This window comes from Panthera tigris, chromosome D2, assembly GCF_018350195.1.
Source record: "Panthera tigris isolate Pti1 chromosome D2, P.tigris_Pti1_mat1.1, whole genome shotgun sequence".
In the NCBI taxonomy this organism is placed as follows: domain Eukaryota; kingdom Metazoa; phylum Chordata; class Mammalia; order Carnivora; family Felidae; genus Panthera; species Panthera tigris.
In genome coordinates this window covers 40,749,354-40,776,801 of record NC_056670.1, presented here as the reverse complement: position 1 = coordinate 40,776,801, position 27,448 = coordinate 40,749,354, and the positions used below count along the sequence as shown (strand labels likewise).

The window sequence follows — 27,448 nt, the reverse complement described above, 5'->3', positions numbered from 1 at the left end:
GCATATATTCACTTGAAAGTTTCATATATCTCATAATAAGCTCAAATATACACAAAGACAGTAAAAAACAATAGTTAATTTGAGCCTAGCATGCATATACTAGTACTTACCTTGGTGTGTTAATTTTTATTTCTTAGTAATGTTATCGGCAAATTATCTTAAATATTCGCTGGAGAATGTAGGCACACAAATCTAAGAGATGTGCTTTTTATGATATTAAAAAGGAAAGAATTAGTGAGATGTTAAAGGGCACCACCCTGCAACTGGAAGGTGAATAAGTTCTAAAGATCTGATGCACAGCGCAGAAATTACAGCCAATAATACTGTATCATATGCTTCAGAGCTGCTAAGAGATGAGATCTTAAATGTTCTCATCACAAAAAAGAAATAGACGATTAGATGTGATAGAGGAGTGAACTAAAGCTATGGTAATAATCACATTGCAATACATAAACGTATTAAATCAGCACATTGTATACCTTAAACTTACACAAAGCTATGTGTTCAGTTATATCTCAATTAAAAACAATAAAACAGGGGCACCTGGGTGGCTCGGTCAGTTAAGCACCTAACTCTTGGTTTCATCCCAGTTCATGATCTCATGGTTGGTGAGTTCGAGCCCCGCATCTGGCTCTATGCTCACTGCAGAACCTGCTTGGGATTCTCTGTTTTCTCTCTCTCTCTCTTTCTCAAAAATAAATAAACTTAAAAAAAAAACCAAGAAAATGAATATAACAGTGTATGTTAACTAAATTAACATTAAAAAAAAAAAAGAAATAACAACAGGAATACAGTTCCTGAAACCACTTCCATCTGCAATGTGAATGTGGCTGTTAGTTAATAGAAATCCTTTTTTTTTTCTTTTTCCTGAACAGGCTTTATCTACTCTCCCCCTTTGTTTACTACAGGGCAGAACAAGGACAGCCGAAGCTATGCGAAATAACTGTTCTGTCCTTTCTTTCCACTACTCTGGTGTTTGTGAACAAATCCCCTGGCTCTTTCCTGCTTCTTGTTGACTATGATTTCCTGTGCTTTGGAGAAGAAATAAAGTGGCCAGGGCCTGTGCTATTTGGGTTCCACCCCCCATATCACATCTCTGCTGGACTTGTTCACCAGCCCGCGGCTTCTTCAATTGGACCTTCATTTCCCAGAAAGTGCCCAGCAGGGATGTAGAGTGCCAAGTGGAGAGATTGCTTTTGATAGCATTCTTGTAAGAAGTTACACTTTTCATACAGAGACTGTGTAGGCAAGAGTAAGAAAATAGGTCACTGATTTTAGGTAATGAGCTGGGATACATATGAGCCACCATAGAAAATTGTGCACAAGTTAGGGATACAAAGCATTCGTTTTATTCTCTGGGATTTGTTGATGTTATTCTTGTTGATTTTGCTTATTTTGTTTTACTTCTTTATAATAGGATGTAGGTTTGACTGTTATATGTTTCTAGATGATCTGGATTTCAGAACATGCTTTGCCTTGCATTTAGAATTTAGGTCAATCTTCTGGCCACAAGAGAACCAAATATCCAGTGTTACATTTTGGCAGCAGAGTTTGGATTTTGTAACAGGCTAATGGGCAGAGGCTGTTAGAATAAAGAAGTCTCTGGAATATGTGAGGGTCAAGAAACTTACATCACTCATGTAATAAATATTTCTTTTCTATGGGTCCCAGCCCAGTTCTAGGCATTAGGTGAACTAGCCTGCTTCCTTCAAGGGGCCTCAAATCTTGCTCTGGCAGCTGAACCCACCCTCCACATAGAGGCAGCGCTGGGATGACAAGGGGTGAAAACCATCTCATACAGTGGGAAAGCCCTATCAACTCTTACGAGTTGAAGCCCTTTATCAAAACATTCTGAATAAACTGGGGGCTCAGCCTCTGTGCTAGTTTTTTCTCCATCTTCTGTTTATCTATGTTTTTCCTCTGTTCTTTTCTGCCCTGTTCTTTGCCCAGGAAGCTGACCTTATTGGGGTCCATTGCTGGGTTTCCTTGTTTTCCGGCTTTTGGTTGCATCTGGTAAATGGCAGGCAACACAGAAAGATAGGAGGATGAGAAGACATGAAGATAAGAGAGAGGAGAATGGGACAGCCTGGGTCATTTTCATCTTATACACTCTCCCCTGACTCACACTCTCAAGTGGACTCCAGGTATCACCCTTTCTGATTCTTGTGTCTTCCACCCTATACTGGTTATATCTCTCATTACACATCTTTTCAACTATACCCATACTGGAGTAAATAATCCCATGATAAAGCCTCCCTGAAAGTCCTATTTGACAATATTATGTTACTTGCCCAACCCTGGACTGAAGCCACCATTGAGAGAGGAGAGGTGTGAATAGTATTCTGGCTGCATGTCAGAGCAGAGATCATCCATGTTCCACTAACAGGATCCTGCCTCAGTGTCAGCCCACAGGCACTGGGCTCCCAGTATCAAGCTTTTGAGAATTTGGAATTTATAGAACAGATAACCGTTAACTAGATGCATAATAGAGAAAATGATGAAACTGGTCTGCTTTGGGTGTTCAGTCTGGTGATGGAGTGAGACACAGATATAATTAGAATACCATTTAATGAGTGCTCTGAGGGCTAGGTACAGAGAATGACAGAAGGGACAGACCCTACTCAGATGAAAAAAGCATTGGTGTAAAGGAAGATTTAACTGAACATGGTATATATGCACTGAGGCTTGTGAACAGTGAGTTGGAATTCACTACACAAACAAGGGGTAGGTGGATCCCAGTGCTTGGGGAGCAGGGTAGGGACAGCACTGCAGGGAGTGGAGAAACCAGGTCTGCAAAGTAGCAAGAGCAAGAAGGCCTGGAGAAATGGGGCCCATAGGAGGAAAAGCAAAAGCACAGCAGAAAACGGCCAGGACAGAGATTATGAAGCATGCAAGGATACCACCTAGGGAAGCAGCAAGGGCCTGACTGTGAAGGGTTTTAGAAGTCAAGTTGAAAATTTTTATTCTCTTAGCCCCATAAAAACTTGTAATAATTATTCAGTAAGGAATTAAATCATTAAGCATGCATTTTGAAATGTAAATCAGTGGTTGAGGCGCCTGGGTGGCTCAGACTTTTAAGCATCCAACTCTTGATTTTGGTTCAGGTCATGATTTCATGGTTCATGAGTTCAAGCCCTGCATCGGGCTCTGTGCTGGCAGCGTGGAGCCTACTTGGGATTCTCTCTCTCATCCTCTCTCTGACCCTCCCATGCTTGCTCTCTCTTTCTCTCTCTTCAAATAAATAAATCAACTTAAAAAATATGTAAATCAGTGGTGGAGATTAAAGGCCCAGTTAGCCTGGTCACCAGAGCAGCCTCTGGGCATCTTTCCTCTCCCTTAGTACCTTGAATGTGGCCACAGGCCTCACCAACTTCAGGGATAATAATTAGCTATTATGCCACCAGAAGGGCTTACAGATTGTTCATGGTCAGCATCTGTTATACTTTGTTGTGGCATCCATTTCGATTGGCATGTGCCTATGTCTCACCATTGTAAAATGTTTCTATATGGCTCCTCTTCTAGGATGAAATTATGGCAAACTGGGATTACTGAAGGGGGGGGGGCTATTGCAATGTAACAGAAAATACAGACCTATGTGCTTTTTGCATTGTAATTACTTTAAAGTACTTTAAGAAGCCATCACGCTTCACAGTTGAAAAAGTCTGATTTTCTGGTCATTTATTGTTTGGCATAAGTGTGATTAGGAGAGGAAAACTAGTTAGAAGGTGAGGGTAAGCAGAAGTGTGACAAAGATGGGAACACTTTAGGATACAAAGGAAGAGGAGGAGTTTGGGGAGTAAAAATAGTGAGCTTGGGTTTAGGAATGTTGATCCAGAGCTACTTAAGGGAAACTCTGTGAGGGGAACTAGAAAACCTATGTGCCTGGAGCTTAAGAGAGAGGAGAAGATAGAGATGTGCCTTTAAATAGAGATGTGCCTTTAGATGTCATCAAAAACAAGGTAGAGAGTTAACTTGTGACCATATGAGATCACCAGGAAAACCAGGTCACTTGAGAAAATAAAGAATGATGGAACACATGAAAAACTTTTCATTTAAAATGTGGCCCAAGTGGAGACTCATGGGAAAGAAGACTGAGAAGGAACGGTTGTGAGGGCAGCACCCTGGACAGAGTCATCATTAGGGTGACCATTGTCCTGATTTGCCTGGAATAGCTCTGGTCTATGCTTGCTGTTCCAGCATCTAACTGGTTCAGCACTTGACCTAGATGAAAGTGTTCAATTTGAACAATAAAATCTATGGTTTGAATTTCAATGAATAGAAAATTTGAGGAGGGAGTGGTCAAGAGCACTAAATGCAGGTCTGTGTGAACCTTCCAGCTTACCACCCTGTTTTGTTTGTTGTTGATGATGTTGTTTTATTTGAGAGAAAGAAAGAGAGAGAGAGAACAGCAGGGGACAGGGGCAGAGAGAGAAGAAACAGACAGAGAGAGACACAGAGAGAGAGAGAGAGAGAGACAGAGACAGAGAGAGAGACAGAGAGAGAGAGAATATCTTAAGCAGGCTCCATGCTCAGTGACCAGCCTGATGTGGGGATCAATCCCATGACTCTGGGATCATGACCTGAGCCGAGATCAAGAGTAGGATGCTCAACTGACTGAGCCATCCAGGCATCCCCTAGCCCACCAACCTTTGATGATCCCACACTTTTCATCTCCCTAAGAAGTATTCTTTGCCATGAATCTCAAACACTTTCCTTGGGACTCATTTTCAGTAGGTTTTAATTATCTTGGATACTGATTAGCTCTTTGTGGTCATCAAGTCTATTTGAATGGTCAGTGTTTCATTGTTGATGTGTTTTCAGTGTTTTAATTTTACTACAGCTCTTTTGGGGTGCTGCTGTTTTTGCTTCCATCATTATATTTCCTTATTACCCTTCATTTTTAAGTTGACATCCCTGATGGTTCTGGTGTCAACAGGTTAAAATTAAGTTGATCAGGGGAAAGTTACAAACCTGTCATATCTGATCTACTTTAAATCCCCATAACTAACAGCCAATCTGAGATTCTGATCTTCATGCTATGTATGAAAATAATGTATCCCATACTGAGTTTGCAGTTTTACCATGTTAACATTTTAATTGACTCTATTTGAATGAACAGTACATTCCCATAGGTTTTAGAGAAATATTGATTTCTTGTGGGAAAATACTCAAACTACTAAATGCACATGAAACCCCATAGGAGCCCAATTTAAACCATAGAACATTTAATTACAAAGCCTTCTGTTTAATTGGTTTGCAAAATAACCTTGTTGAGGAAATATTCCATTAGAGAAATGCTATTGGCTAGGCAAAGTACTACAACTTACCAATGTTTTTTTTCTGGTAAATTCCTTCATCACAATCTGAGTTGCCCTTATCAGACCTTATACTTTATTTTTTCTTTGCATCAGCAGATGGGCAGAGAAGCACTCTCAAAAAAATCACCACTGCTATATGTGTCTTTCTCCCATTCATTAGGAAGTTACTTTCTGCACTGAGAGGAATACATAAGGAACATTAGGAAGGTCACTATATGTGCTAGCCTGGCCCAGTGGTCATCTGGAGGAAGAACCTAGCTAGAAAAGCCAGTGGTTCCCCATTCTCTGGGTTACCAAAGTATCTGAGGGTTTAGCAGGGTAAGAGGCAACACCCATAGACCCATGCCAGCTACAGGCTTTGCAACTCATGTTTTAGGGTAGCTCTAGAGCTAATGCACAGGCATCCCACACATGTTCCCTCCAGAACTGAGGCTGAACTTGCACTGATCTCATTTGACTAGGGACCTCATACTCCTTTCCTCCTTCTCAGAATGAGGTTTTGATTTCTAAAACCTGCTGCTCAAGGCCAAATGTGGCCACAGTCTCCTTTCCCCACATCCCTTCCCTTCTGTTTTGTACTGCTCTAAATCAGCCGAACAACAGATTGTACCAACTCCCTCAGACCTGCCAATTTGTACTATCAACCCCATCACAGGAGAAGCAATATCCCTATTACTGAATTAGCCATACAAGTCTAGGAATGGTGGGACCAACTTAATCCCTGTTCCCCCATCAGCCATCAGGGCCCAGCATGTCTTGAAATCATTATACAAGGTTTTATGACAGCACATTGTTCCCATTTATTCTCTTTTCTCCTTAATAGGCTTGAGACAGCATTGTTCTGCACACAATTTCCACCTCACGATTACATTTTGACATGAACAGCAGTCCTAACGGCATATCTTACCTGTACTGCTGTGTGTAACTTTACTGATAATCCCACAAAGGCACTAAAATTGGTCAAGAGACAGCACCACCTGAGATGCTGGGTGAAAGCCCTGGGACAGAATCGCAGCTTGAATCAAGAAAATCACTTCACTGGGAGCAGAAATTATTCAGTCAGGTAAATTATCACATAGAATGTGAGCTTTACCTAAGAGTTTATTGATGTCAGTAACTTGTTTATTCTGGGTACATTTCCTGGTTTCAGAGTAACACATATAAAATTATTACAAATCACTTCTTTCTCAAATCTGTTCCCCAAAACATGTAAATTCCAGGAAACTGATGGGGGGAGGGTGTGGTAGTCCAGAGTTAATATGTTTAGAAGACACAGAGTTGACTGATACCATGGTTCAAAATAGAAAGATAGGAGACAAGAGAAGGGAAGGAGGGAGGGAGGCAAAGAAAGAATAAATTCTAATCAGAGACAGAAAAGACGCATGTAGAAACATCTGTATTTCTCTGAAAACCAAAGGGTCACTTCTTTGAAAAAACAGAAATCAGTTAGAGTGTTGATTAAGGTTCTGTGATTGCAGGCAACAAAACCCATTCTAGTAAACCTAGCAAAAAAGGAACTTGTTGGAAAGAACTGCTTGCAAAGAATGATAGAAAAACTGGAGTCTCTTGTCTCTGAAAAGATACATCAAGGCAGCGCTGAGATGTTGGCTGTAAAATTTCTCACACAGTCTCTCAGTGACACTCCTGTCTACCAGATACATGAACTTCAAGCATTAAATACCTTGTGGCATTCTTTTTTTACAGTTTTATTTATTTATTTTGAGAGAGAGAGAAAGAGAGAAAGAAAGAGCAAGTGGGGGAGAAGCAGAGAGAGAGAATTCCAAGTAGTCTCTGTGCTGTCAGCACTGAGCCCCATGCAGCACTTGAACCCATGAACCATGAGATCATGACCTGAGCCAAAGTCCAGAGTCAGACACTTAATCAACTGAGCCGCTCAAGTGCCTGTGTGGTACTCTTAAGAATAAAACTGAAAAGAGTGTGGTTTTGCCCCAGATTTCCTACCCACACCCTAGTCACAGCCTGTAGAACCTAGACACTCAGTGCTCCCAGGGGTGTCCCAAAGAGAGCGTGGGAAAAGAATCCTAGAAACAGCAAAATCAGGCAGTGCCTTTCACAGTCACCATGCTTTGTCCCAGGCTTTGCATTGTAGTATCCCATGCAACTACCTGATCTTACCATTCAATCAGCCTTATCAATTAGGTAGTAGTATCCTAATGCCATTGCTAAGGAAACAGGACCAGGGAGAATAATGGACTTACACAAAGTTAACATCTAGTCAGCAGCAGAGCCCAGACTAGATCTTGGCACAGCTTCTGTTAAGCTATTTAATATGATCACTTGTCTGAAACCTCCTGTTTTCCAATTTGAGAGCAAAATAAAAGTCAGTGATTTTTCTACTCAGGACTGATGTTCAGGTGCTATGCACATTACAGTAATATCAGTTCTTGAAATATTGAAATACTTCCCAACCAGTTATAAAGGCTCTCTGGAAGCCATATGACTGCTACTCTGGCCATCAGGCAGTCTCCTTAAGTCCTCAGACCTCACCATGATTCAACAACAAAAGATTTAATGCCTGGCATTCCAGGGGACAACTAGGATCCTGACACTGAATTTTGGCTGGCATCCTGTCTGATTAGTTGCAGTCAGTTTCATACCAAAATATTTTGAATTTTACCACTGTTTCTGTTTAAGTCTTAGGAAAGAAGATAGCAAGACTTTAAATAACAGGATCCACTTTAGATTTTAAAATTGTGCCATATTTGAAATCAAAATAGCTAGGTCATTATTTTCATGATGGTCTGAAAGAAAAAAAACACTAATAAAAGTAATTTACCTCTTGGCCCACAAAGTCTGTGCCTCATTGAATTTCCATTTTGGGGCCCTTTTTTTTACTTAGAATTATTCCTTATTTATTAGAAACATTAATCTAGTGGGAATGTGTGTTTGTGCTATAGTTAAGAAGAAAGAGAAGAAGAAGAAGAAGAAGAAGAAGAAGAAGAAGAAGAAGAAGAAGAAGGAGGAGAAGGAGAAGGAGGAGGAGAAAGAGGAGGAGGAGGAGAAGAAGAAGAGGAAGAAGAAGGAGAAGAAGAAGAAGAAGAAGAAGAAGAAGAAGAAGAAGAAGAAGAAGAAGGAGGAGGAGGAGGAGGAGGAGAGGAGGAGGAGAAGGAGGAGGGGGAGGAGGAGGAGGAGGGGAGGAGGAGGAGGAGGAGAAGGAGGAAGAGGAGGGGGAAGAAGAGGAGGAGAAGAAGAGGAAGAAGAAGGAGAAGAAGAAGAGGAAAAAGAAGGAGGAGGAGGAGGAAGAGGAGGAGGAGGAGGAGAAATGGGATGTATGGTGGGGCAGAATTCTCCTTTACTCATTAGCCAGGCTCCAGGGAAGTCTCTAAGAGCCACTTACCGAGAAGACCATAAATCACAAGCAAGAGTTTTCCCAGAGGACTCTGAGATACTGTACTTTGTTATCTTCCCAAACATGATGGTACTTACTTTGTATTCCAGCTCCACTTTTCCATGTTATAATACATTCATTTAAATGCAGATTTTGTTATTCTGCTTAGCATCATCAGTCTATCAGACAAACACCTGTGGTGAAATATAAATTAACCTATCTCTGTATATTAGCGGGAAGAACTAAGCTTGCCACAATTATCAATTTGCCCTCAGGGTCACCTTTTTTATCTTTCATACATTAAGAATCCCATTCAGAATTGCACTATCACACCTTGCCATCTTAAGGGCTGTCCCTCTCATTAATAAGACAGCTTTGGCCACACCACAGCATGAGGGGCTCATCCATAAACCCAGGAAAAAATGTCATGCTGGGGGAAAGTGCCATTGACAGATGTGCTGATATCAGTGTGATACATCACAATGCATCCATTGCTCTATCTGGAAGACTATGGGATGACTCTTCACAAGACAAGAACATTCAGGCTGAGAACGCAAAACAGAACAGAAAGAGCCTCATTAGAAGTCATCTGACTGGTCATTTATGAAGGGTGCAGAGGGGTGGAAATTAGCTTTCCAGGAAAAGTGAACCCAGGAAATCCACAGACAAGAGCTAACAACAGTGTCACAGTAGAGGGCTCAGGACATCAGAACGATCATTAATAAGAGACAGCTCTGTGTTCCACAAACAGTATTTCAGGCAATACTTACAGCAGATTGGGGAGTAGGATGACATTTTCACCACTGAATGGAGGAGGTTCAGAGATTACATTACACACGGCTGTCGGCCATGCTATTTGCTCCTCTAAACTATGTCCCACTACATTAGTTAAAAAGCAAGAAGCGTCTGACAACATACTAAAGCCTGGTCACACGCTAGTGAAAGCACTGTCCTCATAAGCAGTACTGCTATATCTGGAGCACTCAGAGTGAGGTTGCACCAGCCCTAGAAATTGACATCTCAAGTTTTTAGTACTGAGTTTGGTACAGTATCTTTCCTGAGCCCTCAAACCAGGGTTAGGTACACTTAGTGGCCAATCCTATGGCCAATTCCATAGTCTTCTGCCATACACTCAACACTTTTAAAAGTATTTGTCTGTAAATTGCCTTTCGGAGTGGACAAAAGTCCTCATGAAAGCTACTGCTGGAATGTTTTGCTTAACAAAGTTCCCATACTTATTCCAGTGCACGGCACTAAATAAATATATATTGAATGAAGAGTCAATCTCCAACTCAGCCCATGGCAAAGGGAAACTGACATGCTGATATGAACACCTTGAGCAAATGAATGTATCTCCAACAGCGCAGGTGGAGGCTTGCTCCCTAGAACTGGCTTCTCCTCCTTAATCACTTGGTTCTGAATCCAAGTTGCTCAAAGAAGCATGTCATTATTTTTAGATGTCCAACCTAGGTTTTCTGCAGAGGCAAAGTGTGTATATCAGCTGCCATAAATGCCTTCTCTCCTTGGCAATTTCATCTCTCAACCAAAGATCAGCACTGGCATCTTAGACATTCACTTGTCCCTTCTGCATTTAAAGATTGCAGGACTAGTTCCCTAGAATTTGAGTGTGGTCACATGATGAAATCAGTAGACCTCTAAGGCAAAGACCCAGAACTAGAAATGTAGTGACCTACTATGGTATCCTACTTGAGAGATCAGCAGTGTTCCTATAATGGCTTCGTGGTCACAGGATGTATAAGCAGAATTTGGTTCACTTTAAAATGAAATGGAATGTATCTAGAAAGTCAGAAGCAAAACTTACTAGAAATGTTACAGAACTTTCAGGGAAAGAGAAGTAGTTGATGGTTTTGTGAGCAAATACAAACAATAATAGCAGTTGAAAAGCATGTTCTCATCTCTAGGCTTATTTATTAAAATACTCATAGGTCTTCTTAAGATCAGTAGATTTATCAACTCTCTCTCAAAAGCATACTTCCTTACACTACAAACTCCCTTTTCTCAAAAGACTCTATTGACTAGAATTTCCTAAGTGCTCCAAGCTCAAGACTGAGCTCATTTGGGTCTGAAGGACTTACTCCTTCATTAGCCATGTTGGTTATGACTCTGAGATGCATTTCTGCTCATCTTGTGTGAAAGTTCACAACTCTCTTTATATGAGGGACCATTTACATAGTTTACACATTTAAATCATTTCTTCTCTTCTGTTTCACTTCGACAGAACTAAGAACATCATTTTCAAAATCAATCAGGAGGTACAGAATACAGATACACCCTGCTTCATTCTTAAGCTTTCTTCTAGTAGAAATGGATAAGTTACAAAATAAAATGATTATCTCCATTGAGTTAAGTAGCACTTTTTAATGACTCCAGATATATCCTTACAATCATTCAGTCACATAGTCTTCACAACATATCAGGTGAATCGAATTGGAAGACAAGACAATGTAAATCCCAGAACAGAATTACATTTTAGATAGCTTGGATATTTAAAATATGTCTATGTCACAGACTAAGCTGAGAATTGTCAGATTTAGAGGGATCCAAAAAGAAATCCCAGAGGAAAGCCGTATCTTTGTAGACAGTTATATAAAAAATGCAATTCATGCAGTTTTACACATTACAAAGTCATTTCAAAACTGCCTCATTAAATGTCACTCTATTTGTGTGAAGTAAGGTAAGACTGATATAATCGTCACATTGATACGTGAGGAAACTGAGGCACAAAGAAACGTGTTCACACTCTTAAAAAGTAGCTGACTGGGGATTCAAAGTTAGTTTCTGGCTTTGATTCTAGTATTCTTGACAAAAAATAGAAATATAATTACCTTTTATTACAAAGTTTTTATTGAAATATCACAAGGAACACATATTTATTAAAATCAGTATATTTTGGCTAACCTGTCTTTATTAAGGTGTCTAGCACCAGAGGGTACAAAAGGAAAGAATGTACTTTGTGTCTGCCATAAAGCCTTTTACAATTTAGCTAAAGGACAACAAAAACACCAAAAGAACCTGGAAAGTTGTGCCACTAAACTGATGTTATCACGAATCTGGAATTATCAGAGCAAGTGAAGGATACTGTTGGCTCCAACAGGTTCGTCAAGCCTGTCAGCCAGGCACCAACACTTTGTCCATGAGAAACAGGATTCCAGAACACAGTAAGCTCACAACCAAGACTCTGAGATTATTGATAAAATGGGAAAAATAAAATGGAGAAAAGCAATCAAATCTATGTCAACTCCTGCCAAGATATTTTTTGACATATACTATCCCCCCACCCCATCATTCAAATGGAACATCTCTCCTCTGCTTGTCACTTAAGACACTGGATCTCTTCAGATTTCATCCATTCATTTCTTCCTTCAATTCTTCAGCATTTAGTAATTGTCTATCATGTACCAGGTGCTCTTTGGGATGTTAGGAATACAGCAGTGAAGAAAAGAGATATAATCCCTGACCTCATCAGTTTACAGTCTGATGGGAAAATACAGACAATACACAAATAATGATTAGATGTGCAGGATAAAAGGGAATAATTGCTACAGAGTAAAATAAAGCAGGAAATAGAACTAGGGAGTCCCATTTTCGTGGTTGAGGAATTGATAATTCTTAGAATGTGGTCAAGAAATTTTTCATCCAAAGTCAACATTTGAGTGAAGATCTGAAAGAGGAAATAGACCAAGAAGTGCTCTTCTCTAGGAAAACAATACTCGAAGTAGAAGAAATAGCCTCTATAAAGACTCTGGGGTAAGAGTATCCGTGGTATGCTGAAGGGAGACTAAGGCAGACGAAGCTCTGAGATGGAGTGAAAAGAGGGCAATTGTATGAGGAGAGAAAGCACATGGGGTGTGGGGGGAGAGCACAGTAGGTCACAAAGGGCGTGGGGGATGCTTGAAAGGACATTGGCTTTTAACTTCAGTATCCTGGGGAGTCCCTGGAGGTTTTTTTTTTCCCATAAGATTCTTTTTTCTTTTTATTTCCTTTCTTTCTTTCTTTCTTTCTTTCTTTCTTTCTTTCTTTCTTTCTTTCTTTCTCTTTCTTTCTTTCTTTCTTCTTCTTCTTCTTCTTCTTCTTCTTCTTCTTCTTCTTCTTCTTCTTCTTCTTGTTTTAGTTTATTTATTTATTTTGAGAGAGAAAGAGAGACAGAGTGAGGTAGGGGCAGAGAGAGGAGAGAGAAAATCCCAAGCAGGCTCTGCATTGTCAGTGCAGAGCCCAAAGCGGGACTTGAACTCACGAACCATGAGATCATGACCTCAGCTGAAATCAAGAGGTGGACACTTATCCAACTGCGCCACACAGGTGCTCCAAGAATATGTTAAAGAAAACAAAGGGAGAAGCAGCAAGGCCATGGCCAGAAGTGCATGTACAGTCCAGACAAGAGATGATGGCTTTATCCCTGCTCTGCTTCTTTTTCCCCATTGGCTGCGCTTGAATGGTCCCACCCATTCTGATTTGTTCCTTTGCACATCATCGATGTCCAGATCACTTCCAAATCTGTCTCTAACTTAGACCCCTCCCATCAGCTCCATGTTATTTGACAATAGCCTAGAACCAAGCCCTTCTTTCTGGATGCCCTATAGCTACCTCCAAACCACAGTAGGTTGATAGTAAACTCATTAATTTTTCACATTAGTAAGTTGAGAAGGCTTTATTTCTCATCTTAGTTAATGATATTACACACTCAGTTGTCTACCTATAAATCTAAATCATACTCCATTCTTACTCCTCAACAAATAATCACTTGCCTACACCTTCAAACCTGTTACCATCCTAATATTCCTATTGTTGTTGTCTCAGTTCAGGACATCCTCTTATTTTTCCAGAGGTCATTAACAACTATTCATAGGTAGGATGGGTCCACTTAGACATACAGATACAAAAGTTCAGCCTAGGCTCAGCAAAGATCTAATTATTCCTACCCAAGATAGCATAGTCATCATTTGGAACAGACACATGCTTGCTCTACTATTTCTTCCTTATTGCCAAGGGACATGTGTTCTAAAGACCCACTGAAAGGATTGTAGCAGATTAGATGCAAATTAGAGAGTGTGTTCTTCTGTCTGTACGAATAATGCACTACAGTGGATCAAGGGCAACAATTGAAAATGCTGAAATAATTCAAGCTAAAAAAAAAGCTAGCATTAAATACAAGCAGGGAAAGTTAACATAGAGAGTAATGGATAGATTCAGTGAATAAAAAAGAAATAGGTTCAGGTGGACTGGAGAAGGGGACGAAATGGGGATGCTGAGGAAGAAAGAGGCTTAAAGGTGATTTCTGGTTTTTAGATTTATATGCTTAGTATGGCTCACTGAATTCCAAGATTATTCCAACTCTTACTGGGGCCAGAGACCATGAAATGTGCCCTATGAGAAAAGTGGGAGATTATTTGCAAGGCTTCAGGGTGGTGGTCATTCTAAAGCATTAGATGGAGACTTCAGATCTTGAGTTGGGGGATAAGAGACAACCTACCACACACCCCTCTCTATCTTTTTCCAAGTTCCAGTTTGTTCCCTTCCTTCTCTAACATTCTCCGCTGCTCTAGAAGTTGCCATTCCCTATCATTCTCCAGCACTTAGAGCCTGTGCTGACACTGTGGTCCTTACTTACACACCGTTTTCAAGGCAATTTGTTTCAGCCTTATACACATCATGCATACTTCTTGAGACCTGAGAGCTTCCTGCAAGATGTTTTCTATCCTTCATTCTATTTAATCCTCACAAGAACTCTTTGTTAGAGTATCACACATTCCCAGCTAGGAAAGCTGAGGCTCTGTGGGTATGTGATAGAGTGAGACTTTACTTACAGATTTGTGAGACAGCCAAAACCTGCATTTTTGCCCTGCAATCATAATCTTAAAGGTAAAATAAATTTAATTAAACTCTCGTGCTTTGATGTATTACTCATAAGTGTCCAATAAATATTTCAAATATATGTCATTCAATGAACAAACTCATATAACTTCCTGGAATGTAAAGGAACAGAAGGAACAGGGATGTTCTCAATTCTCCTATTTTGTGTTTAAAGAACATTGAAGACAAACATTTATATTTAAGAAAATGATGCCACTACAAAGAAATCAAATCATATTCTTTCTAAAAATCATCTGTAAAATGTTAAGCCTTAAATAGCAAGGCAAGGTCAAGAACATGTGAAGAAATGAAGGAGCAGATTGCTAATTATCATTTTTATTATCTTCTAGGAAAGAAAGGAAGGTTTTCCTGTAATTGCTTTAGTAGGCAGTCATAGCAAATGAACCTGAAAAATGCAATATTCCTTCTCCAGAATTGTTCGTTGTCTCAATTTCCCCTTTGAAAGTATCAGCCAAGCCTCTTTTTAACTGTTTGTAAAAACAAAATCAAACTGAGTTATGGCTCAGCATGGTAGGGAGTTCATAATGTTGGCTCTTTGCCTCAAGCAGTGTGGGATTTGCCCAAGAAGAGAATTATTTTTCCAGTTGAATTCAATACTCCTGCTGCAGGACTACTGTGTGAGGAACACATTCCTGTGTTATTTCACTTACTCATCATTAGGTCAGACACTTCTTCTCAGGACATCTTTGTTTCCTCCTGGAGAATCACTAATATCTACTGCATCTTCCATTTCAAGTGGGCCTTTGTTCCTGCTGATCGCCATGTTCCCATCTCTGCTGGTGCAATGAACTGCTTTCATCACATATTCTTGTTGATGTCCTAGAGCCTCTTCTGCAGTCCGTGAGTCCAAACTGAGCTGTGGTCCATGAAATGGACTGCTTCCATGTTATGGTAGGTATAATACACCATGAATCTCTTATACCTTAATGTCTTAAAGAGTTTAACTGAACATTATTCTTTAAGCTTTTGCTTACATTTTTTCTGAAGAACCCCCACAGTGCCTTATGGATACCTAGGCAAGGACAACTCTGAGTGACGGGTGACAAGCAATTCTCTAAATGATTCCTCTACACTGAGAATAAAAACTTGATCCTGAGCCAAACCTGTATGAGTGACTCTGCTCTCCTCTTAACTCCTACATCCTTTTTGTCTCAGCTATTTGTCAATCCAGGTAAGTTGGCTATGAGAGAATCACTGAATTGCAAAGGGCACCCTTAAAGTCAAAGAAGCCATTCACTCATCAATGGTAAATCCTCACTACAATATCCCTCCCAAGTGGCCATTGTAACACTCAGTGATGGTTACAAGACGGTATTTCTTTGAGCTAAAACTGGCTTTTTAACTTTCACATACCATTCCTGCCCATGATTCACACCAAAGGTGCAGTGAAGGATGTTTTCTGTCTTTTTTTTCCCCAAGTCTCATTAGTGCTGCACAATGAGGATTATGTTACCAAGAAGAAAAATCAACACAAAGTGAGAAAAAGAATCACTCTTATTTATTTTACCTTAATAATGGGATTTTTAAAATGTATTCTGTTCAAGTATGTGCACCACATCAAAATGGCAATTGTAGTGAAATACTAAGCTCCAATAAGATGTCATTATTTTGGCTTTTGTTTTTATTTATGTGGTTATTTTGCCTTTTAAGAATTAGGCAGAAAAAACAAGATAACCTCAAAATGATATGCAAAATCTGAGAGCAGGAAGGGGACCTCCAGACAGCATTTTATGTTAATTAACTGCCCCAGGCAATACTCACTACAATAGATATTATAATCATTCAACCAAATTAGAAAAAACCTAGTAGTTTTGGGTGACTGGTAGTCAGTTCAATCCTTAGCTGGTCCAGTAACAGAGACAGCAATCTTTAGCTACAGTCTGAGAAAAAATTACAAAGTTAATTTAGCAGAATCTTTCATAAGTTTAGATTTTAAATGGGAAAAAATCAATGCATCCATTTGGTATGCTATTTGGCACCATGTACTAAAAAGCCTTAAAAACAAAAAAGCAACAACAAAAAATATTCAAACTGTAGGAGTCTCTAATTCTGCTTTTGGGAATTTATCCTAAGAACATAATCTGAAATAGAGAAACAGCTTATGCACAAAATACTCATTGCAGTGTATGTTTCATGGGAAAAATTTGGAATTAATCTAAATATCCAATGATTGGAGGGAAGGCTAAGTAAACTTTGTCATTTGGTATTTTGCATAATGTAAACATCTGCAAAAAATGTTATTTACAATGAGGTGATGGTAGCATGGGGATATGTAAAGAGAATAAAACAGGAAAAAAATATATGGATAGCACACTCTCAAATATGTTAAATATGCAGCTCTAAAGATAAAGACTGGGAGAAAATAAGCAATCATGCCAATAGAGAATGCTAGGAAATGGGCAATTGTTTTATAATTCTTTTTTTCTTTCTTTTTTTCCAAAATGAATACAAATAACTTTTAAATGGAACTGGAAGGATACCTTACATTTAAAAAAAAAAGCTGATTCCTTCTGAAATAGAATATCATCTCACATCCAAAGCAGCTGTACAGATTACAGTGGTGTTATTACCAGGTTTATGAAATATGAATGCTGACCTTGTCTCTTCGCCTGTACTGACATTGAGTTGTGTTTACTGGAGGCCAATTACTTTTTCTCTCACCTTTAATTCTTCTCCAAGTTTTATCATTTACTATCACTCTGTAAGCCTAAAATTATTTGATCAAATCTGTCTCCTTCTTAAAGTAACATTTTCTTCTTTTGTTTCAGAGTAGTTCTGAATATATTACAAGAATTGTACGCATAATGCTAATGCCAACATTTTGCCCATGAGGGTATCTTATCAGAAAGACCACATCTGAGTCTGTATTCTAGGCAGCTCTCAACGCCTTTATGAAATTAAATAAATGCCAATTCTAATGAGCAAGGAAAGTAAAATCTCAACAACTATCTTCTGGAGCCTTCAAAATAGTCTTGCTTTCTTTAGGCAAGAATCCACTGAAGAATGTTTTTATTCTCACATCTCTTCAAGGGGAAATGGCAGAACCCCAGCACTTTACAACTTCTCTTCTGGGCTGACACACAGAAACAGACAAGAGTAGACACAGCTGGCAGATTTGGCCCCACATACATTCACCAGGAAGTTGATGAAACTTAAACATGGGCCCCCCTACTTGCTTGTGGTTCCACTGAAGACCCTTTATATGTTTTGAGTTTGTAATTTTGTAGAGACCCCTTAAGTGACAGAAGATACATATCCCACAAAATTTAGATTAGCCACTGGACAGGGCCAACTTTCCCAGATTACTCTCAGTAGCACTTGGAGAACAACCCTGATCTCTGTTTCTTCTGAAACTGACTTTTAACATGTAAGACCTAGTTGGGCATATGGAGGTGGAGAATATAGGGGAGAGAAGAACAGAAAAGAAATGGAGGGGAAAGAGAAGTAGACAGAAAGGGATCAAGTATGACAAAATGCTCTTTGTTGACCCTAAAGAACTGAGATTAAAATCAAGTTTTGGTCTTTTCCCAACAGAAAATCCTAACCCATCTTATTTATTATACTCCAAGAGGGTGAATTTGGGGACCATAGGAGGAATGGCTTTGGTACTATCATTGTTCAAAACGCAGCTTAAGAAAGAAAGGATATTGGCCCTTTTCTGTGTCTGATATGCTTACAATAGCCAATTCTTAATTGCCAAGATCTCAGATGAGTATGTTATTTTGGATCACACAAAAAACAACTCATAAAATTTCAATTTCAGAAAATGATGGAGGGGACTTGCAGTTTGGCTTTAATAGCAAATCATCGCAGAAACACTGACTATTAACAAAGAGACTTAACAAGCTAGTTCAATTCCTTCATTTACAGATGGAAAATGGAGCTTAGAAAGAAGTGCCATGCCTGGGATGATGAACTTAGTGGCAAAGCAGGGAAATCAATGCTGTTTCCATATATGCATTTCCATACATGCACATTTTTGCATATTGGATGGTACCTTATTTAAAGAAAAATAAGTTTTCTGGTATGTTAAAGAGAAAATAAGTATTTTAATGTTATCTGACTTTGCCACACACGTGCACACACATGCACACATCATAGTGGTCTTTTCTGTGTGATAAAACTGTATTTTATCACATGTCCTATTATTTCAAAACCCCATGATAAAAGTTTTGAAAATATACTGCATTTGTACTTTCTTATTTATGTGCATCTTTATTCTCATTTCACTACCTGCAAATTGTGCAAAGGAGGTCGAAGTTGGTTGAAGACATAAAACGAATTCTCTTCTCTATGAGAACTACAAATTTCAGATGCTTTCTTCAATCCCCACACAGTCACCTGGAAATACATTTAGCATTTTATTCCAAGGACTGCAATTAAGTTCAGAGAATGCTGAAGTCACAGTAAATCAATGCCCTGGGTTGACACCTAACTAACCCACAAATGCTTTTTGGTGGGGGAAGAAGTTACTATTGTCTGAAACTGAATACAAAATTCAATATAGCTTTAACCTGGTATTGGGATCAAACCTGCAAAAGGGACCAATTATATCTGTGAAATAGCAAGGTGGAACTTGATACTTAACTTTTGGGAGATTACTGACTTTTTAAAAAAAACTGCAATAGACGCGGTCCTCAAATAAATGTCCTCCTGCCAATGCTCACCAATATTTTTCATGTAATTTCAGAGCTTTTCTGGACTAAATCAAAAGACAAAGGTCTATAGTTCCTCTGTCCAATGTGACAGAATGTGAATTTACATATTCATCTTCTCCTTCTCAGCCTTGATTCCTCCTCTATTTGCAAACTCTGTCATGATGAGGCTTGATAATGTCTAAGGTGATTTCTAGCTCCAAGATGTTCTCAGTTTCTATGAGCTTTCTATCCAATCTGTACTGAAGAAATAAATTTATATAACCACTCTTAGCCCAGTGGGAAATTCAAACTTAAGGTTTCTCAGAGGTTCACAATGACATTAGTAATTATGTTGATGATATTTTTTAATCACCACTGAATGTTACTTCATTTTCACTTAAATGGGAAGAAAGAATTATCCTGACAAGATGGAGAATATTCCTGAGATACTTACTTAGTTCACTTTGGTTCTGCATGAGATTGAAACCATTTAGCAGAAAATTAAATTAACGTTTGCCAAGAAATTAAGATAAAATGTGAGGGTCGCCATGTAAAGCTATTTGTCATTCTGGAAAGAATGGATGATCCATGTCAACCTTAAAACTCAGCTCCATGAGCAATTGGAAATTATCAAGAGTTTTAGAAGCAGTGGACAAATGGAGTCTGATACAGGTAAATACCAGTCGATTCAAAGAGTGAAAGTACAACTGACTGTGACAGATAGATTCACTGTCCATGAAGATCGAATTATCAAAATGTGGTGTTCCAAAAATCCTGGAAGGGCTAGGCTTTGCTGTCATAATAAGAAGATTAATCTCAGGGAAATTAGAGTAAACTTGAAGAAAACACTTAAGAATGACTCTGATTCTTCCTGATATCCCATGATTTTAAATTTCCTTTATTTTCTTAACCAAAGCAAAAGAGAGCATAGATAGACATTTGATAACATTTATAACATTTAAGAGGAAGAAGGAGGTTCCTGAGCTTGCAGAAGCAAAGCCAAGGGACGTTCTTCCATTTATTTATGAGCCAGAGGGCACACAAGCAAAAGCTGATTCAGGGCCTTGCCTGTCTGGAGTTGATCCTTGACCAGCCCCATTAAGTGGAAAGGAAGATCAATACCACTGGTAATTTATATGCAGGCTGAAATAGATCTGCATAAACCTATGACTAATAAGGAGGAAATGAGACGCTAGTTAGATAGCTAAGATGATGTGTATCTGTAAACAGTAGGGGAAATGATTGCATCCTTAGATACTTCAGAGAGTAACTGTAAGTTTCTGCAAAGGTGAGACAGCTTAAAAAGTTCTATTATACACTTTATTTCATATCTTCTTTCAAAAAGCATTTTCTGAGGACCTACTATGCCTCAGACACTGTTCTAGGTGCTTGGAATATACCAGTGGGAAAGGACCAAATGTCTGTCCTTGTGGAATTTATATGCTAGATGTAAAAGTCAGACAACAAGCAACAACCATGCTAAAATAAATAAATTTTCTAGTGTGTTAGAAGGTAATACATCCTGTGACATGTTTTTTAAAAGAATATGAAATAGGACAGCAGGATGAGGAGCTATAAGTGAGGTGGCAGGTAGCTTTCAGAGTTAAATGGACTGCTCAGAGTTAAGGATCACTTAGAGTGTAAAATACATGCAAAGACTTAAAAGGGATGAGGTGGTTAGTAAAGCTGATATCTGGGGAAAGAGCAATGGATCAGAGGGAACATCTAGAACCTACAGCTGGAGTGTGGTGGTGTGACTACAGTAGGAAAAGCATGGGAAGAGGAGAGAGGGGATCAGAGGTAGACCACTGTAAATCCTGCAACTTTTTCTCTCAGTGAAATGGTGAGCTGGATTTCCTGCATAGTAGTGACATGATCTGACTTATGTTTTAGTCACTTTGGTAGCCATATTGAAAACAGACTATTGATGAGCAAAGTCTGAAGTAGGGAAACTTGTTTAAGTCTTCATTTTATTATTTCTTATAAATAATCCAGGTAAGAAATACTACTGATTTAGATAAACGTAATAGCAGTGGCAATAATGAGAAATAGGCAGATATTGAGACAGGAAAGGTAGCTGGTGAATCAGGTGTTGACAAGAACAGGAATTAAATATTGGAAACAGGAATTAAATATTAAATATTGGAAATGTTGAGTTTGATATATCTCTTAGATATCCAAGTAGAGATATAAAGCAGACATTTGGAAATAAAAGTCTTGAGTTTGGAATGGAAGTCTGGGCTGAAGCTATAATTTTGGAAGTTGTCAAGTGGTACATAAAGCCATGATGCTGCATTCAATTCACCAAGTCATAAGGAAAGAGAGATACAGAGACAAGAACATCAAGGATTGAGATGCTCCCACATTAAAAGCTTAGAAGAGAATGAGTAAAGAGTGAGGTAGGAGAAAAATCAAGAGTGTGTATGATGGTAGGAGCCAAGTGAAAAAAGTTCACTCAGCAGGAGAACATGACAGCCTTAACTTTTTGACCTCTTCAGACAAGTAACTTAACTTCTAGAATCTCGGTTTCTCTTAGTATGTATGAGGTTGCAACTGGCTTTCTAAAGAGACAGCACTGGACTGTGGAACGATTCAGAGAGATTGAGATTTATATTTTAGATTTCTTAGAAGCTGTTTGACCTTGGGCAAGAAACTTCTTTTTGGATCCTTAGCATCTTCATCTTGAAATGAGATAATAATGTCTGTTCCACTGGGATTTGGTAAGAATTTGTGCAAATCACTTGGCCAGAATAGTATCTGGCCCATATCAGATGCAATAAGTGTGATTTGCTTTTGTTGTCTGCTCTATGCTCTATCATGTCTCACACCAAGATTCAAATTATTTTAATGAACATCTTCTGCACAATTGACTTCAACCTTACCCTTTGATTGATGAAGTAGGTCTACTGTCCATTTGTAACAATCTTTAGCTTGAGGCTCTCCTGTGACTATTTATTTGGCTTAGATTATTGCTTCACTCCTAACAATGACTTCACTCCCCCAACCTCTGCCCACCTACCCTTTACCCATGCTCTGATTCCCTTGAGCTCCAATCAAACAGGCTAGGGAAGATTATTTCAGAAAACTACCTACAGAAATATCAAATAGATCTAAATCAGAGATACACTAAATGTTTTCTGGTATAATTTTTCAGACCATTTTCTTAAATAGATTTTCAAATCTCTAAGAACATAAAAAATGCATCATGTGGAAAAGTGTACTGGCTAAACAGAGCAGCTAAAATACCAGTTTCTGAGTCAACTACAACTGACTTCAAATCCAATTTCAATCACACTAGTTGGATGAACTTGGGCAGGTGAATGAGCTTCTCTAAATGTCAGCTATCTCATCTGTAAATTGGGTCTACAAAACTTATCTCAGGATCTCTGTGATGTAAAATGAGATAATTTAAGCAACAGCTCTTAGCAAAGTACCTGATATGAGTAAATAATAGTCATGTTTATTGTTGCTTAGCCCTACTTGCATATTAGGTACCTGGACACACTGAAGTTTCACACTAAAATCTTGTTGAAAAATTCACAATTTAAGACAACAGTAATGGCACAAGAGGCAATAATCCAAACATGTTTCCAAATGTTGGAGGTCTTGTAGTATGAATCTCTTCATGAAAGAAACAATTAAATTGAGGCAGACTATGGCAAAAAGCCATCAATTCATGAGGTTTTATGTAATTCTCCACTCAAGACATAGCTGGTCATGCTGTCCCTGGTGATGGTTTCACAGCCCCCGAGTCAGAATGAAAATCTCATCCTAGGTGGGAGGCTTCCCTTTGAAGGTCAGTTCTACTTACAACCATGCAATTCACCCCTGCTTTCATGAGACACTGTTTTTGGAAAGAAATCCCTGTATCTATTCCAACTGAAGTTAGAACTACCATTTTATACATACTATAATTTAAAGCAAAAGCAAAAGATTAATTTTATGTGAGCTCTATGATAAAAAGAATAAGGATTTCCCCCAATATTTTTCATATCCAATCAAAGTAATTTATTGTGTGATTATTTAATTTTTATTTGGAGTTTGGCGGGCTTCATTCTAAGATCATTCCTACTACTATTTGTATAGCCTTTAGCAAGTTACATGTCCTCTATAGGTCTTGGTCCCCACATTTGGAAATAATGGTATTTCAGTTAGAGGATGGTTATAAAGATGAAATGAAATTGTATGTATAACACATCAGGCCTACGTGTTCAAGCATTGGAAGTTCTCCTTCTTCAGTAGATTTATGCTTTCTCACACTTTGATAACTTCTAACTAACCCTTATCTACCTTGGGTTCGAAATTGCCAAGTGGCTAGCCTCGTCCTGTAAAAAAACAAGAATAGGTTCATAATTATGTCCCTGATTGTCCTCATATAAACTTAAATAAATTCACACCATTTTAATTAAGTTTAATTATTTTCACTAGACTCAAAATAGATTTGATGTACATACTATAGTTAGGGCTTTATTATCATACACAAAGTCTTGAGAATTATCTTACAAACAAAAACTGTATCCATGTGATAGTCCTTAATTATTGTGAGCCTAAGGAGGCTGCGATCAATATATTGATATATACTGAAATGTCATTTTGGGCTCCACAAATCAGACTCTGAAATTCAGTGTACAAAATTTTCATGAGACAAGCAGAGGAATGTGAAAGGAAATGTCATTGCTTTGCTCTATATTTTATGTGTTTCTCTTTTCTCACAACTAACATAGGTATATAAATCACTAAGATAAAGGCAAAAGACTTTTCTTTTTGTAATAAATGGTGTATAATAATTGCTGTCTTGGCCATTCTCAAATAATCACATCTCTATATTCTAAACAAGGATTTACACGAACAATCAAATTAGCAATGTCTTCTTGACATGGTTAACCTCGACTCTGGAATTTGGAGTGTATTCACCATATAACTATTTTTAACCTGCATGAATTTTTCTCCTCAGGGTTACAAGGCTGGTCCAGCTGGTGGTACATAGAACACTGACTTTGTGTAAGAGGCCAGTCTTTTTTTTTTTTTTTCTTCTGTTTTTACTTTTATTTGCATGTATTTCATGCAGAATTTACTCCTGGGCCATAAGTTTTTGTTTCTTCAGTTTCTTCTGGGATATCTTTTTCTTCTGTGCAACCTCCTCTTCTGGTTTAGGAACAATCTGCTCTTTTTCAGTAAGGATCATCTCTATGTGGCAGGGAGAGCTCATGTATGGGTTAATCCGACCATGAGCCCTGTAAGTTCTACGCCGCATTTTGGGGGCTTTGTTCACCTGGATGTGCTCAATGACCAGAGAATCTACATCTAAACCCTTAAGTTCAGCATTACTCTCTGCATTTTTAAGCATGTGCAGTAAAAATTCGGCACTCTTTTTGGGCCACTGACCCTGTGTCCAGCCCCACTGTTTGGCCTGGGCACACCTACCAACTCCACCATTGTAGCGTCGGAATGGCACACATTGCTTCTGAAAAGTGACATCTTTCAGATACTTGGTGGCTTTTCAGATATGCATACCCTTGATGGCCTGGGCAGTTTCCCGTGTGTTCTTAAAGTGAACACGAAGATTTGAACCTCTTGATTTGCATGATTTTGTCAGGTTTTCCAGGTCAAGTGAACAGCGAACCATTTTCAGAGATCACCTCAGGCCGCTTACGGGAAGAGAGCAAGAGGCCAGTCTTTACACACCAGCTCCACTCCACTGTGTGACTTTGGGAAAGTTACTTACTGTCTCTGATTCTGCATTTATTTCCCCATAAGAAGGAAATAATGAGAGAATCATCCATATTAATTTTGAAAATTAAAATAAACAAACAAATGATGGAAAGCATGTAGAAGACTCATATACTCCATCCAATATGGTCATAAATTAGTCACTGAAAACTTTGACTTAACAACTCCATCTTCTGAGGTAAGATGAGGTTCATCTTAAATGTATTTGCATATTTACAGGAAGATGAAACTCTTGGCTTTTATACAAACTTACAAAATTGTTTTTAAAAAATACTATATGATTAAATGGGAAGAAAATACAAAACAAAACAAACAAAGTAGACTGGAACATACTCTTCCCAAAATCATTCCCAATAAATCATTTTATGTTCACTCACATTTTAGTTGGGGTATCTTGCTCTTCATCAGTGGCAGAATATTCCTGATGAGACTTTAGGATAATTGTTACATTTTAAGGAAATGATAGATGCCCTGTTCCTGATTAGATTACCCTTCAAGAATCCTACTAGTCTATGTGTGTGCTTACCATACTAAATGCCCTAATATACCAAATTAGTCAAATTAATATTCAAAGGCAGAAGCTCTCTTGGTACCTGATGCTAAAAGCTATTGACATCCTGTTTCTTGAATTATTCAAACATACATCGTTATCAATTTGTATAAGGGTGTTTTATAAATTAAAAACAGGCAATTAATTTAAAGATACATTCTTTTTCAGGTTTATCTAGAAAATAGCCCATCTTTAGATTCATTTAAAGTATCAGAGGCTTGTAAAGCTATTTGGATGGAGCAGGGATATAGTGGGGACACAAGTGTGGATTGAGTTCTTCTAGCACCATACTGGGGTCATGAAGCATGACACCCCAAAAGCATTTAAGACACAATCTAACTATGCTTGTTAGAGCCAAGATGAATTGTGAAAGATACCATAACCACATTATCTGGTTTCTATTGTAGCACAAGTTTTCAGAGGTATCATTCCCATTTTATAAATATGTAAACTGAGATTATTTCTATTTTTTAGATGATTAAAGCCAAAAGAAATTGAGGTCACTAGTAGAAAGTATTCTGAGAAAAACTGGTTGAGTCATGTATATCACACCTGGTTACAAAATCCAGGACAAAGACTTTGCCACTCTCTTTAAAGAGCTTATAGACTCTGGGAATCCCAAATCTGGAAGTACCTGGAAAGTTCTCTAATCCAGCCCTGTCCCTGGCTGACACATGGTTCCACGAGCAATGCAGCTCTTATGAGAAGATCTTCAAATCAAACTCTGGCTTAGCATAAGGAAATTTCATAAGAAATCCACTGATATACAAGGTTCTGGCTCTTCCTGAGCAGGGGTTGCTGTGATTTGAAGCAAGGAAAATCAGATCAACTGAAAACTGGGAAACAGGATAATGGTGGTACCACCAAGGGTGACTTATTTAATGAATAAAAATGCATTAATTTAAAAATAATAATGGTATCAATAATAATAATAATAATAATAATAAATAGCTACATTTAAAAATAATTATAATTACAACAATTATAATGAGAGCATTATAATGCTTGTACATCTTGCACACATGTAACAAGATGCTGGGCTACATTCTTAATATACATCACCACCTTTAATATTCAAACAACCCTGGGATAGAGTCATTATAATTCTCATTTCTACACAACAAAACTAATGCTCAATGAGGTTGAGCAATCTGTCCAAGGGCATAAAGCCAGAAGGTAGTGCCTGCATTCAGAAACATCTTAGATTGCCTCTGAAACTCTACTTCTTACCCACTGTGCTACATGGCTTGCTCTTGAAACTCAGGAAGGAAAAACAGGCAAGTAAACCATTCACTAAACACCCAAACCGTACCCAAGATCAGAGGTGTCAATCCAGGTGAAAATGGGCAATCACGTGACCTTGTTTCAAATCACCACATTGCTTTCTGTGAACCATAAAGCCATTATAAAAAACTAACATGGGGGCGCCTGGGTGGCTCAGTCGGTTAAGCAGCTGACTTCAGCTCAGGTCATGATCTCGCAGTCTGTGAGTTCAAGCCCGGCGTCGGGCTCTGTGCTGACAGCTCGGAGCCTGGAGCCTGTTTCAGATTCTGTGTCTCCCTCTCTCTGACCCTCCCCCGTTCATGCTCTGTCTCTCTCTGTCTCAAAAATAAATAAACGTTGAAAAAACAATTAAAAAAAAAAAACTAACATGCATGCTCACAGATTCAAATACAGTAAAAATTACTAGATGTTGGAATTAAAAGTTTAAAGTATAATTACATTTCCAGATGGTCTTTACATATGAAAAGAAAATTAAAGTCTGATGCATACAGTATTTTCTTTTATTTTCTTAGAAGTGCTCATGGCGATTAAAAGTCAGGATTTGCTCCCATCTCTAAATTCCTAAACACTGCGTAGGCCTAAATGCTAACAGGTACATTGGGTGCAGTGCACACAATAATCAAATCCACTAGGCTGTCGAAGTGCTGGGGGTAACCAGAGATTATTTACCATAAACTGGCCTTGAAAA

General features: G+C 38.6%; 1 protein-coding gene and 1 pseudogene across 4 annotated transcripts in view; both read right to left on the bottom strand.

Moving 5' to 3' along the window:
* The window catches only part of NRG3 (neuregulin 3), a 1,045,385-nt gene that overhangs the window by 446,933 nt on the left and 571,004 nt on the right, over positions 1-27,448 (bottom strand). The window lies entirely within an intron of this gene.
* LOC102964008 lies at positions 24,228-24,822 on the bottom strand (annotated as a pseudogene).